Source organism: Dipodomys ordii, unplaced genomic scaffold (assembly GCF_000151885.1).
Source record: "Dipodomys ordii isolate 6190 unplaced genomic scaffold, Dord_2.0 Scaffold1000001539, whole genome shotgun sequence".
Classification (NCBI taxonomy): domain Eukaryota; kingdom Metazoa; phylum Chordata; class Mammalia; order Rodentia; family Heteromyidae; genus Dipodomys; species Dipodomys ordii.
The window spans coordinates 26,637-38,236 of NW_012285156.1; the positions used below are offsets into that span (position 1 = coordinate 26,637).

The 11,600-nt window shown below is 43.5% G+C and overlaps 1 pseudogene; it reads left to right on the top strand.

Moving 5' to 3' along the window:
- The first annotated feature begins 332 nt into the window (after window positions 1-332).
- Window positions 333-5,761, top strand: LOC106002800 (annotated as a pseudogene).
- The last annotated feature ends 5,839 nt before the right edge of the window (window positions 5,762-11,600 follow it).

The window sequence follows — 11,600 nt, forward strand, 5'->3', positions numbered from 1 at the left end:
GAGTCAGAGTGGGGAGTGGATGGCAGGGTGACCAGATGATCCAAATAGAGTGGGAGATGTGCTAATGGACTTGCAGCTGGCAGCTGGATACCAGGGTAGGTAGGAACTGGTGGGGCCCTGTGATTGCCCAGCAATAGGGCGATTGAGTTGGAGCACCTGCTGGCTCCACCTATAATCAAGTCCGCCCCACCTCCTCTGCCCCTGTAACAATCAGAGGTATAAATGGGGATCTGAGTTCACTGTGTCAGATTCCTGCTTCCCAGCTCTACTTGTTTGCCTCTCTGGGCACCACTGCTGAAGACATACATCCATCTGCTCTGCAGCCCTGCACCATGAGGGAGATTGTGTACATACAGGCAGGCCAGTGTGGCAACCAGATTGGCGCAAAGGTGAGCATGGCACTGGCCTAGGATCCAAGTCTCAAATTTAGGGGAAGGAGAAGGAGGACGGGTTGGAATGTGGAGGTGGTGGTGGTCATGGCTAGGCTGAAGTAGGTGGGGCTCCATAGTGGTCCCTAACCTTCTGCAAATGAAGTCCCCCAGATAGCTTCTCCAATTTCCCTAATTTGTGTGGCCCTGGTGGGTGTGGTTTTTAAACAAGGCTGGGGTGGTTTCAAATCCCTTGCATGTCTTAGTCTTACCTGAGACTCAAGTCTTTGTATTTAGTTTCCTGGGAATAGACTAATGCACTTTTGGTCTGGTATGAATGCAAGGAATGCAGTGTTTTTGAGCTGAAAGATACAGACAATTCCCTTTGTGTCAACTGATGAGTGTCAGATAATTGAGAACAGGTCTTCTACCTTAATGCAAATTTCTCTGAGTTTCATGCCCCAACTCAACTCCCTTAAGTTGGGTGTTTTCTAAATCATTGGTTGTTGTGTATGCTCTGAGGACACTTGGGGTTCTGGAGACCCTTCTTACTGAGTCTTCAAGTTACTGCTTTGGCAATTTCATGTCCATGTAAGGCCAGTTACTCGTCACAGAATACAAACAGAATATGGTACTGCATAAGATGGAATACTCATAGGAGAACACAGACGTCTTCTATTCAGCCAGATAACAAAGAGATTAAGAAAACTAAAATAACACCCATTTCTGTGCTTTTTTTAATTTAGAAAATGTAATTATTTTTTACAAATATCTTTGTGTCAACAGGACATGGGTTTCTTATAGTTACTTTAAAATGCATTGTTTGGACAGTTAATATTCTATGTCATAATACACTTCTATTTCCATCTCAGTTTTGGGAAATGATAAGCGATGAGCATAATATTGATTGCACTGGCAACTACTATGGAGACAGCCATTTACAGCTGCAGAGAATCAAGGTGTATTACAATGAGGCAACTGGTGAGTGTCTCCCATTTGGTTTCCCATACCGTGGCAAAATAGTTCCCAGGGGAATACTAATGAACAGGAAGGAGTTCCTGCCTTTCTTATGGTAGTATTGTAGTTTTAATTTGGGACCTTGATCTTATAAGTCAAGTGCTGTACCCAACTGAGCCACTCCACCAGATATTTGTTTTAATTTTTGAGTATACTCTTGTGAATTACCCCAGGAAAACCTTATACCTGAGTTCCCCCTACCTCTACTTGCTGACTAACCACACCTGGATTTTTTTTTCCGGTCATGGAGCTTGAAATCTGGGCCTAGGCAATGTCGCTCAGCTCTTCAGCTCAAGGCAAGCGGCTCTACCACTTAAGCCACAGTGCCACTTCCAGTTTTCTGGTGTTTTATTGGAGATAAGAGTTTGCCGGCTTTTTATGCCCTGGTTGGCTTTGAACAGTGATTCTCTGATCTCAGCCTTCTGGGTAGCTAGGATTAAAGGCGTGAGCCCGTTTCATGCAATTAAAAATGAGACTGCCTAAATATGCATTCTAAAACAATTGATAAAATATAATATAATCCAGTGCCATTTGGTTGTGTGCTGATCATCCTAAGCTCAAGGCCTGGGCACTGACTATGATCTTCTTTTGTTTTGGGTAGTTTCTTGGAGATGAGTCTCCCAGACTTTCCTGCCCCAGCTGACTTCAATCTGTGATGCTAAGGTCTCATCTCAGATTTTTGAGTAGCTAGCATTACACCCGTAAGCAAGCAGAGCCCAGTTACATTGCCTCATTAAAATATAGATTAAATTTCTAAAACAATATTTTGAAAAAGAAAATTTTAAAAATTTTAAAGAGGGATGTTCAGTCACTAATATATATGAGAATAGTCCAAATCACAAAGCATAAATAAAGTGTCTCACCCTGAAATCTATAAGATTTCTGGTCTTGAGCATTTTGAATATGAATACTTAGCCAACAATAAATTATTTTTAAGGTTTTTAAAGTAAGAGAACATTCTTTTGATGTAGAAAAACCCAATACTAATTTGTAAACATTGCTTTTAAATGATTCATATTGTCTTTCCTAACATAAACAGCCTAATTGAAGTCTACAAAGTAGATTTTCAGTTTTTGCAACTGTCAATGTAAAGATCATTTAATTTTATATTGAGTTTCCATTCTACATTATTTTATACAAACAGAATCGTGGATAATTGGCTTTCCTATGTATTAATCCAATGAACAAGTACAAAGAAAAGTACAAAGCTATTTAATTTGAGTTTTATAGATCTATATTTTGGGATGTCCTCACCTTGGTTGAGAGTGGTTGGGTTGGATTGTGTCACTCCTATGAACAGAATTTTAGGTTGTGTCTTTATTAGATCCTGTATATCCAGCAGGATGGCCAGTTTTCTTCATGTGAATGTTTAGGAAGGGGGTATTCTAAAAATGGTGTTTACATCATGTTAACTGCTTTCCCTTGGGCCAAATCAGGATAAATGGGAAATTGCAAGTCATTGCTCAAGGTTGCTCTGAGTATTTGAATACAAGGATGTGTGCTATTTGATAACCATTATTGAAACATTATAAGACAAGAAATATATATTGTATAGATGTTTTCTCCAGGAAAGCCTTACACTTGAATTCCCCTACATCTACTTGGTGAATAGCCATACCTGGCTTTTTTTTGGTGTTGGGGTGTCGGTCATGTGGCTTGGACTTTGGGCCTAGGCACTGTCCTCAACTCTTCAGTTCAAGGCAAGCAGCTCTACCTCTCGAGCCACAGTGCCATTTCTGGTTTTCTGTTAGTTTATTAGAGATAAGGGTCTTAAGGACTTTTCCTGCCCCAGCTGGCTTTGAAGAGTGATCCTCTGATCTCGGCCTCCAGAGTAGCTAGGATTATAAGCATGAACCTGGTTCATTTCTTGAGAAAGGTAATTGGGGAAGGGAAGGGATAATGGGAGAACAACAAAGTAGGGGGTAACAATTTTTGACAAGAAATGTTCTCATTTCTTTACTCATGTAACTAACTCCTCTATACAGCACCTTTACAATAAAATAAAATTAACAAAAAAGAGAAAGTTTCTTGCCGATAGGCACTGGTGACTCATTCCTGTAATGCTGGCTACTTAGTAGGCTAAGATATGAGAATCATGGTTCAAATTTTGCCTGAGCAGAAAAGTCCCTGAGACTCTTATCTCCAATAAGAAAACTGAAAGTGGGGTTGTGGCTCAAGTGATAGAGTGCTAGCCTTGAGCTGGAGAGCTGAGGGACAGTGCCCAGGCCCAGAGTTCAAGCCCCATGATGAACCACAAAAAATGGTGTTGCCACCTTTCTTTTGCAGCATTAGACTCAAAGCCTGATGCTCATCTTTGCCTCCTGTGTAGCTGAGATTTCAGCCACCATGCCCAAAGCAAAGGAATGAATATTCATGGAAATAGACAACTGCAAACATCCTTAAAGTTGCTGAAGCCTCTTGCATGGGGATTCATGCTCAAGATATCTTTTCTGTTTCCATGTCTCAAATGCTGTAATTTTTGTAATGAATGCTGAGTGTCACTTAGAATCATAAGCTCTGCCCCCTAAGTTCCTTTTCAAGTATAGGTCTAAGTCAACTCTTTTTCTCACAGGCAACAAATATGTTCCTCGGGCCATCATGGTGGACCTAGAGCCTGGAACATTAGTCTCAGTGAGATCGGGACCATTTGGCCAGAGCTTTAGGCCAGACAACTTCATATTTGGTAAGTCATCATGGTCCATGGGTCCTAACATCCAGGCACTCCAGTGCTGGGCTGAGCCTTTATCCACCTAGATATTGTCCTCACCTAACCCTCCTATTCCAGTCCACGGGAGTCATGCCCCTGGCCACTCAGACAGCTCAGATCAGTGCAACTCTGAAAGCCCTCCATGACAAAGAAGCCTCTGAAGGGAAAGAGCAGCAAGTAGAGAAAGCCACCAACAAGGTTTCAGCACTGCTGGTCATTTTAAAGGCCTGGCCATAACAGAACCACTTCAGGACACCAGAAATCAAAGCACAGCTATGTGTGAGCAAGGTGCAGACAAGTGCTTGCAGTTTAGCTTCCCTCTGACCACACTGTGCTCCTGTCCCTCTTGTGAAAGTAACTACATTTCCAGTATTGAGGCAGGCTCAGTCCTTCATTTCTAGAAGTACTTGATTTGGGTTAAAATGTATTTTCCTCCACACTCTGTTTACTTTTCTTTAGAACCTGTGTGATTTGTAGAGTCCCAGATACATTGAAAACATTTCCTTTATTTCACCAAAGTGTATCTAATATAATAGCAAAGGTTAGCTCAGAAGAGTCCTATTGTCTTCACAATAGGACTGGCACAGTCATTATTCTTGGAGTGTGTGTCTCATCATGTCTTTGTGTCTGATAGGCCAGAGCGGGGCAGGCAATAACTGGGCAAAAGGCCACTACACGGAGGGGGCCGAGCTGTTGGAATCGGTGCTGGATGTGGTACGGCAGGAGTCAGAAAGGTGTGACTGTCTCCAGGGCTTCCAGCTGGCCCACTCCCTGGGAGGTGGCACTGGATCAGGTATGGGCACCCTGATTCTCAACAAGATCCGAGAGGAGTATCCAGACCGCATCATGAACACCTTCAGCGTCATGCCACCGTGGTCGAACCTTACAATGCGATCTTCTCTGTCCACCAGTTGGTGGAAAATGCAGATGAAACTTTCTGCAGATGAAACTTTCTGCATCGACAATGAGGCCCTGTATGACATCTGCTTTCACCCACCTATGGAGACCTGAACCACCTGGTGTCAGCCACCATGAGTGGAGTCACCACCTGCCTGCGCGTCACCACCTGCCTGCGCTTCCCTGGCCAGCTGAATGCAGATCTGCGCAAGCTACCCGTCTACACTTCTTCATGGCTGGCTTTGCACCCTTGACCAGCCGGGCCAGCCAGCAGTACCATGTTCTCTCAGTGCCCGAGCTCACCCAGCAGATATTTGACGCCAAGAACATGATGGTCGCCTGTGATCCCCGCCATGGTTGTTACCTGACAGCAGCTGCCATCTTCCGAGGCCGCATGTCCATGAAGGAGGTGGATGAGCAGATGCTCAAAATGCAGAACAAGAACAGCAGCTACTTTGCAGACTGGATTCCCAACAATGTGAAGACAGCTGTATGTGACATCCCCCCGCGTGGCCTCACAATGTCGGCCACCTTCATCGGCAACAACACTGCCATCCAAGAACCCTTCAAGCGCACCTCAGAGCAGTTCAGTGCCATGTTCCGGCGCAAGGCATTCTTGCACTGGTATACGGAAGAAGGCATGGATGAGATGGAGTTCACTGAGGCTGAGAGCAATATCAACGACCTGGTGTCCGAGTACCAGCAGTACCAAGATGCCACTGCTGATGAACAGGGGGAATTTGAAGAAGACTTGGTGGAGGAAGAAGTTTAAGACTTTCCATTGGTAGCAGTGCAACAGGACTGTCAGAGCCTGCCTACTACTTCTCAAATGAAAGGTGCTTTCCTGAGCTCCTGTTGTTGTGCAGTGAGGTCCCTGCTGTGTAGCATCATGCACAGCCTTTCCGGTCAGGAACTCACTGATGGTGAATGTAAAAATGCAGATTTCTTTTAATAATATTATTTTTAAAGCCCTGTTTATATAAATAAAGAAGTATAAATTTTGTACTCTTGAGTCCTTATTCTTCTTTAGAATCTCTTTTTTTCTTTCAATATATTTGAAATATAAAGTTGACCAGCAGGATTTAATCTTAGCAATATAGGAATGGTGCTCAAGAGGAGTTTCAAATTCATGGTGTTCCTACTATTTTGAAGAGGAGGATGACAAATGCCAATATTGTTTATTTTCCTGGCCCAGTTTTAAAGTTAGCAGTCTCTCAATAGCATGCCAGTAGCATAAAAGCAGTTTGAAGAGAAAGTAAACCAGATCCAGATGTTACAATTTTCCTAGTACCAAGGTGATGTTTGGAGTACTGAAGGGATTGATGTTCAAGACTTGTCTGGGCACTGAGGTAGCAGGGCCTCTTCCTCCTTTATTCTGACACAAGACTTGCTTTACCTGCCACCTAGTATGCATTCCTCTTTGGGAATGGGACCACAAAATGCAGGTATGAATACTGGCCGTTAAGGATCTACTTCTCCTTCTCATGCCCTATCAGAGGGATTTCATTCACATTCCCCAGAAACAGTAGCAGGAACCTCAATCCCTGTGCTTACAGTTCAGTTGGCAGCGAAGCAGCACTCACAAGGTGAGTGCAAGATCCTGGTTGCCAGGGTAGTTTCTCAAGTCATATGGCAACTCCAAGGACAGAAGTGAGTCTAGCTGTTTGAGGGAGTGAGAAGTTGACCAGTCACATAGCGTATCAAGATCTGCTTGATTCAGTACTTCCAAGTCAAGGAGTAGAAGGGAGACATGGCCCAATGACCCATTCTCATATTCATTTTCCAGCATTCGAAGCTGTCTGAGGCCCACAGGGGGATGTAAGGGAAAAAGATCCAGCTTGTTGGGTATGTTTACATGAGTGAGACAGAAATCTCAATTGCTTAGAATCTACACAATGGCCAGGAAGAGGGTGAACATTTCTGTTTTCACCAGAGGCCAAAATCATTCACTGGTTCTTTTTGCCAGAATCTTTCACTCTTCTTGCAGTGAGGCTCCAGGTAGGTTTTTTGTGTCAGGCATTAATCCATGGCCACTAATAACTTGTAAGAGCCCCTTTTTCTTCAGAAACAGGACCTATGGGAATCCAGGAACTTTTAGGAAGCTCTAAGAAAAGATACTACTGGGTGAGGTGCAAGTTCCTTGTTTCTAGTAAAGTTGGGAGACGGTAAGTTCCCTAAGCTTTCCTATACCAGGCCTGAGGTTGGGTTAGAGTCGGGAGAGGTGGGGTAGAGATCTTTAAGCCAAGTTGGTCTTACTCATCAGAAAGTAAACTGCCAGATAGGCTGATCTGTGACTAGAAGCCCCAGGGCAGATCAAAGTGCAAATAGCTTCCAATGTGGGAGTCCTAGGGAGTAGGTGTGGGCCAGCAAATTGATATCCCTGGGTCTCTAGTCCTGGAACTGACCAGGTTGGATAACTCCAAATCCTCTAAGGCTGCTGGGTCCAAACTGAAGGCAGGCCTGGCCAAGGCACTCTCATTCTTCAGTGGGTTAAGGATTGAGGCCAAGCTGTGGTGGAGGCCCCACCCAACCTATTTTCCAGTGTTTGACTAAGAACAGTTTTGTTTTCTCTTAAGTACCCATTTTTGAGTCTTTTCTGGTGGCTTTGGCTTATTTCTTTACACTTTTGAAGAAGTAGTTCTTGGTTCATAATTAATGACTCATGCCTCATCCCTCAGAAAACTCCTGTTGATAATTTTACCAGTAGATTATCATGTATTTCTCAGACATGGCTTTTGTTTTCTCCTAGCCAGAGCTCTGCACTCATTGCCACACAAGCTAAAGTTGAAGTGACTCCTATAGACAGGGTGATTATTTTGTCCAAATGCTAAGTGCAGCATCTCCCTTATTCTCATGTGCCTTGGTAATTGTATTAAATCATTGAGTCCTTGACTAGTATAAGCAAAGCTCTGTGTAACGATGCAGCTCAGTAGTAGAGTACATGCCTGGCATGCACAAAGCTCTCAGTTCAGTTCCCAGTACCAAAAGGAGGAAAGGTAACAAATGTTAGGTTCCAGATATGATATATTAGGAGTCAAGGCAAAACACCCAGATTGGCATTGAGGAGTTGTGTCATGAGGGAACACTGGTAGAATGTTTGTAGGTGGAAATAAGAGAGCCCCTTGATATGTGTACCCCTTTAGAAAGCAGTGGTAGGAATGGGGGATGAACCTCTGGTAGAGAGCCTAGGCCATCGAAGGAAGAAGCCGTGACATGTATGTTGCCCTAATGGGACCAGAGTCTAAAGTGGCACCACCATACCAGCCATGGCTCAACAAGAACAGGATTGTCAGAAGGACCTTCTTGCATTGGAGAGATTTCTTTTAACCACTTTGGCCTTGTTAATCATATTTCCTTATGCTGTTTCCTTTTTCCTTCCACCTTGTCATACCTAGAGCAGATCCTGTCCAGGAGACCCATTCTCTCTAATCTCATTCTCTAAAAGTCTCCCAGTTTATAGCTGTACATATCCTAGACCAAAAAAAGTATGGGGTGGATTTTCTGTCAGACATAGATTGAAACTTAAAGGCATTTTGAAGTAGAATTTGACAAGGTTCTGATATTGACATCGTTGTGTTGATAAATCCTGGAACTTCGACCAGCTTCTGGTCTAATTCTGAGGTGACAGTGGAAGAGAACTGGTGATAGGAAATCACGGACCAACGTGATTTCAAACCACTGGTAGGTACATCTCCATTCATGGATGTGCTATCAGCCAACATACAGATGTCTGTTAAGGAGTGATGGCTGGGAAAAGGAAATATATTGGCGACAGAGGAGACCAGCCTTTGGACAAGTGTTTGCCTTTCAGTGTGAGGCAGACAAAGAGTGCCTATGGATACAGAGATATTTTCAGGAAGCAAGACAGCTTCACCCACATCTTGTTATCCACAAAATCATCTGAGAATAACTCAGAGGAGAGAGACATGTGGTTTGTGCTTCTGCACCACTGCTTTGCTGCGTGGCTCTTTATGCTCTTCTGAAACCTCCTTCTGAGCTGGCCCACAATGTGCCCAGGAGGTGGGAATTGGAGGGGACTTAGCAGCTTGGCTGCTAATCACTCTGGCCACACTGACATGGGGCAGTATGCATGTGATGGGCATCTGCTCCATGCTAGTTGTATGTGCCCAGTGGGAGCTTTGGCTCTTACTAGGAGAAGGTAACAGTTCCTCTGTCCTTGGGCCATCTCCCAGGTCAGGATGTCTTCAACTGCAGAGGCTGGAACTTTGCCAAAACTCTCATCTTGACAGGTTTCTTTCTGTTTTTCAATTTTCTCGTTCTTTCTTTGTTTTTTTTCTTTCTTTGTTTTTTTGTTTCTTTTCTTTGTTTCTTTGTTTCTTTCTCTCTCTCTCTCTATTTCTTTCTTTATCTCTTTGTTCCTTTCTCTCTTTCTTTCATCTTTCTTTTTTTTTTTCTTTTCCTGGCCATGGGTCTTGAACTCTAGGCCTATGAACTATCTCTCAGTTCTTCAGCTCAAGGCTAGCTCTCTATCACTTGAGCCATAGTGCCACTACCAGTTTCCTGGTGGTTTATTGGAGATACGTATCTCAAGGGCTTTCCTGTCCAGGCTGTTTTTTAACTGCCATACTCAGATCTCTGCATCCTGAGTAGCTAGGTTCACAGTCAGGGGCCATTGGTGCCCAGCTTGACAGGTTTCTTATTTGTGCAAGATAACAATGGCCATGTTCTCTCCTGTGAGGAGTTTCCTTGTCATCCTACAACACTGATGGTCTTAGTGCTGTGGCAGAGCACACAGCAAGGGGGCTTTCAATGCATGCACATTGACTAGTATCTGAAAAGGCAGCTTGCAATGGCCAGGAAAGCTCCACGATTGCATACATCTCAACTTGCACTGGACATGACCAAATTTTAAGTTCAAGTGTTGGTTCTTTTCCTTTGTGCACAGCTTGAGCAGGTTGTTTCCAGATGTCTGTCATTTAACTCAGTTACTCAATTAACTCATCTGCTCTTTCTATGAGTCTGACTTAAATGACTGCTTATCAGAGGCCAATAACTGATTTTGAGGCTAAGTGAAACACAGCAACTGCTCAGGCATGTTGACTAAGAGTGCTATATAGGTAATGTACAGCTGCATGGTACTTGTGTTGTACACATCTCATATCTTCACAGAATTCTAAATATTTCTTTTTTTGGGGGCGGTCTGATTGTGGGGCCTGAACTCTGGGCCTGGGCGCTGTCCCTCAGCTCTTCTGCTCAAGGCTAACACTGTACCACTTGAGCCACAGTGCCACTTCCAGCTTTTTTCTTTTGGCTTATGTGGTGCTGAGGAATCGAACCCAGGGCCTCATGCATGCAAGGCAAGCGCTCTACCACTGAGCCACCTTCCCAGCCCCACTCTAAATATTTCTTATAGTGAAGAACGAAGCCATACATTTTTGGCTTCTTTGCATAGGTGTCTGAATCCAGCTAATGAGCACATCTTACATTTGTTGGGGTTCTTTTGGTAGTTCATGGTTTGATTGAACTCAAAGCCTCATACATGCTAGGCATGCACTCTACCACACCTCCAGCCCCCTTCTTGTTTTAAGTATTTTAAGTAATTTTTGGGCATTGCTCTTCCCTCACATACACCGCCCTCAGAGCTGGGATTGCAGGCATGAATGACCTAGCCAGAAGTGTTTGGTTTGAAATGCTGTAATCCCATTGTTATTCTGGGTTCACTAATTGGAGTTTTGTAGTATAGTACTAGAAGGCAGTGCCTTCTTGCCTGACTTGAAATTATAAGCCTTAATCAGTGGACATAATTCTGCTCTAGACTATCAGAACCTCATATCAATGTGTGGACACTGATCATTGTTGAACCATAATTCAGGATATGTTGCATGATTTTAAGCCTCACTTTCTACATGCACGCACGCACGCGCGTGCACACACACACGCACACACACCATTGTCTTCTCTGGTGACTTTTTACATTTTCTGTGAGACCACCTGTGTCCTCTCCTGTGCATCTTGGAACTTCTCTCACCACTCCTGCTATTCTCCAGCCGTTCCCTCCTCCACTGTCCAGTCTCTGACCTTGACAGGGCCTGAGGCTTTGTAGTACTGGGATTAGAAAAAGAGAAAAGATAGATACACACATTTAAGCAGAAACCGCATCTCTTGCAATTTTAGGTGATTTTAGATGCATGTTTTCATCACATCCTCACTCCTACTTCTTCTACCAACCTCCCACTGCCATGTTCTTCTCCTGGCTCCCACAGAAGGCTCAGCTGATATTATAGGAAACAGAGACATTGTGCTTCTGCCAAACCTGCATTGCTGCTGCTTTGAGTGAATCTATTTTTGTCATGAGCATTTTTCTTAATGGAATATGGGAGAATCAGAAAAGTACTTATTTAGAGCAGTTTTACTTAAAACCTTTTTCTTTCTTACTCACTTTATTTAAATTAACTTTATATGCCTAAGAGGGACATTACACAAAACAATTTTTCTATGTATATTTTTTGCTTGTTTCTGTGGTGTCATGTTTCAAATTCCTTAAAATTTTTGACGCTAGGATCCTCATTGTGGGAAATATCCAGAATGGAAGGGAAGGAAAGTAAGAATGGAGATCAACTAATATCTTTCATTGTCCACTGTCTGGGGCT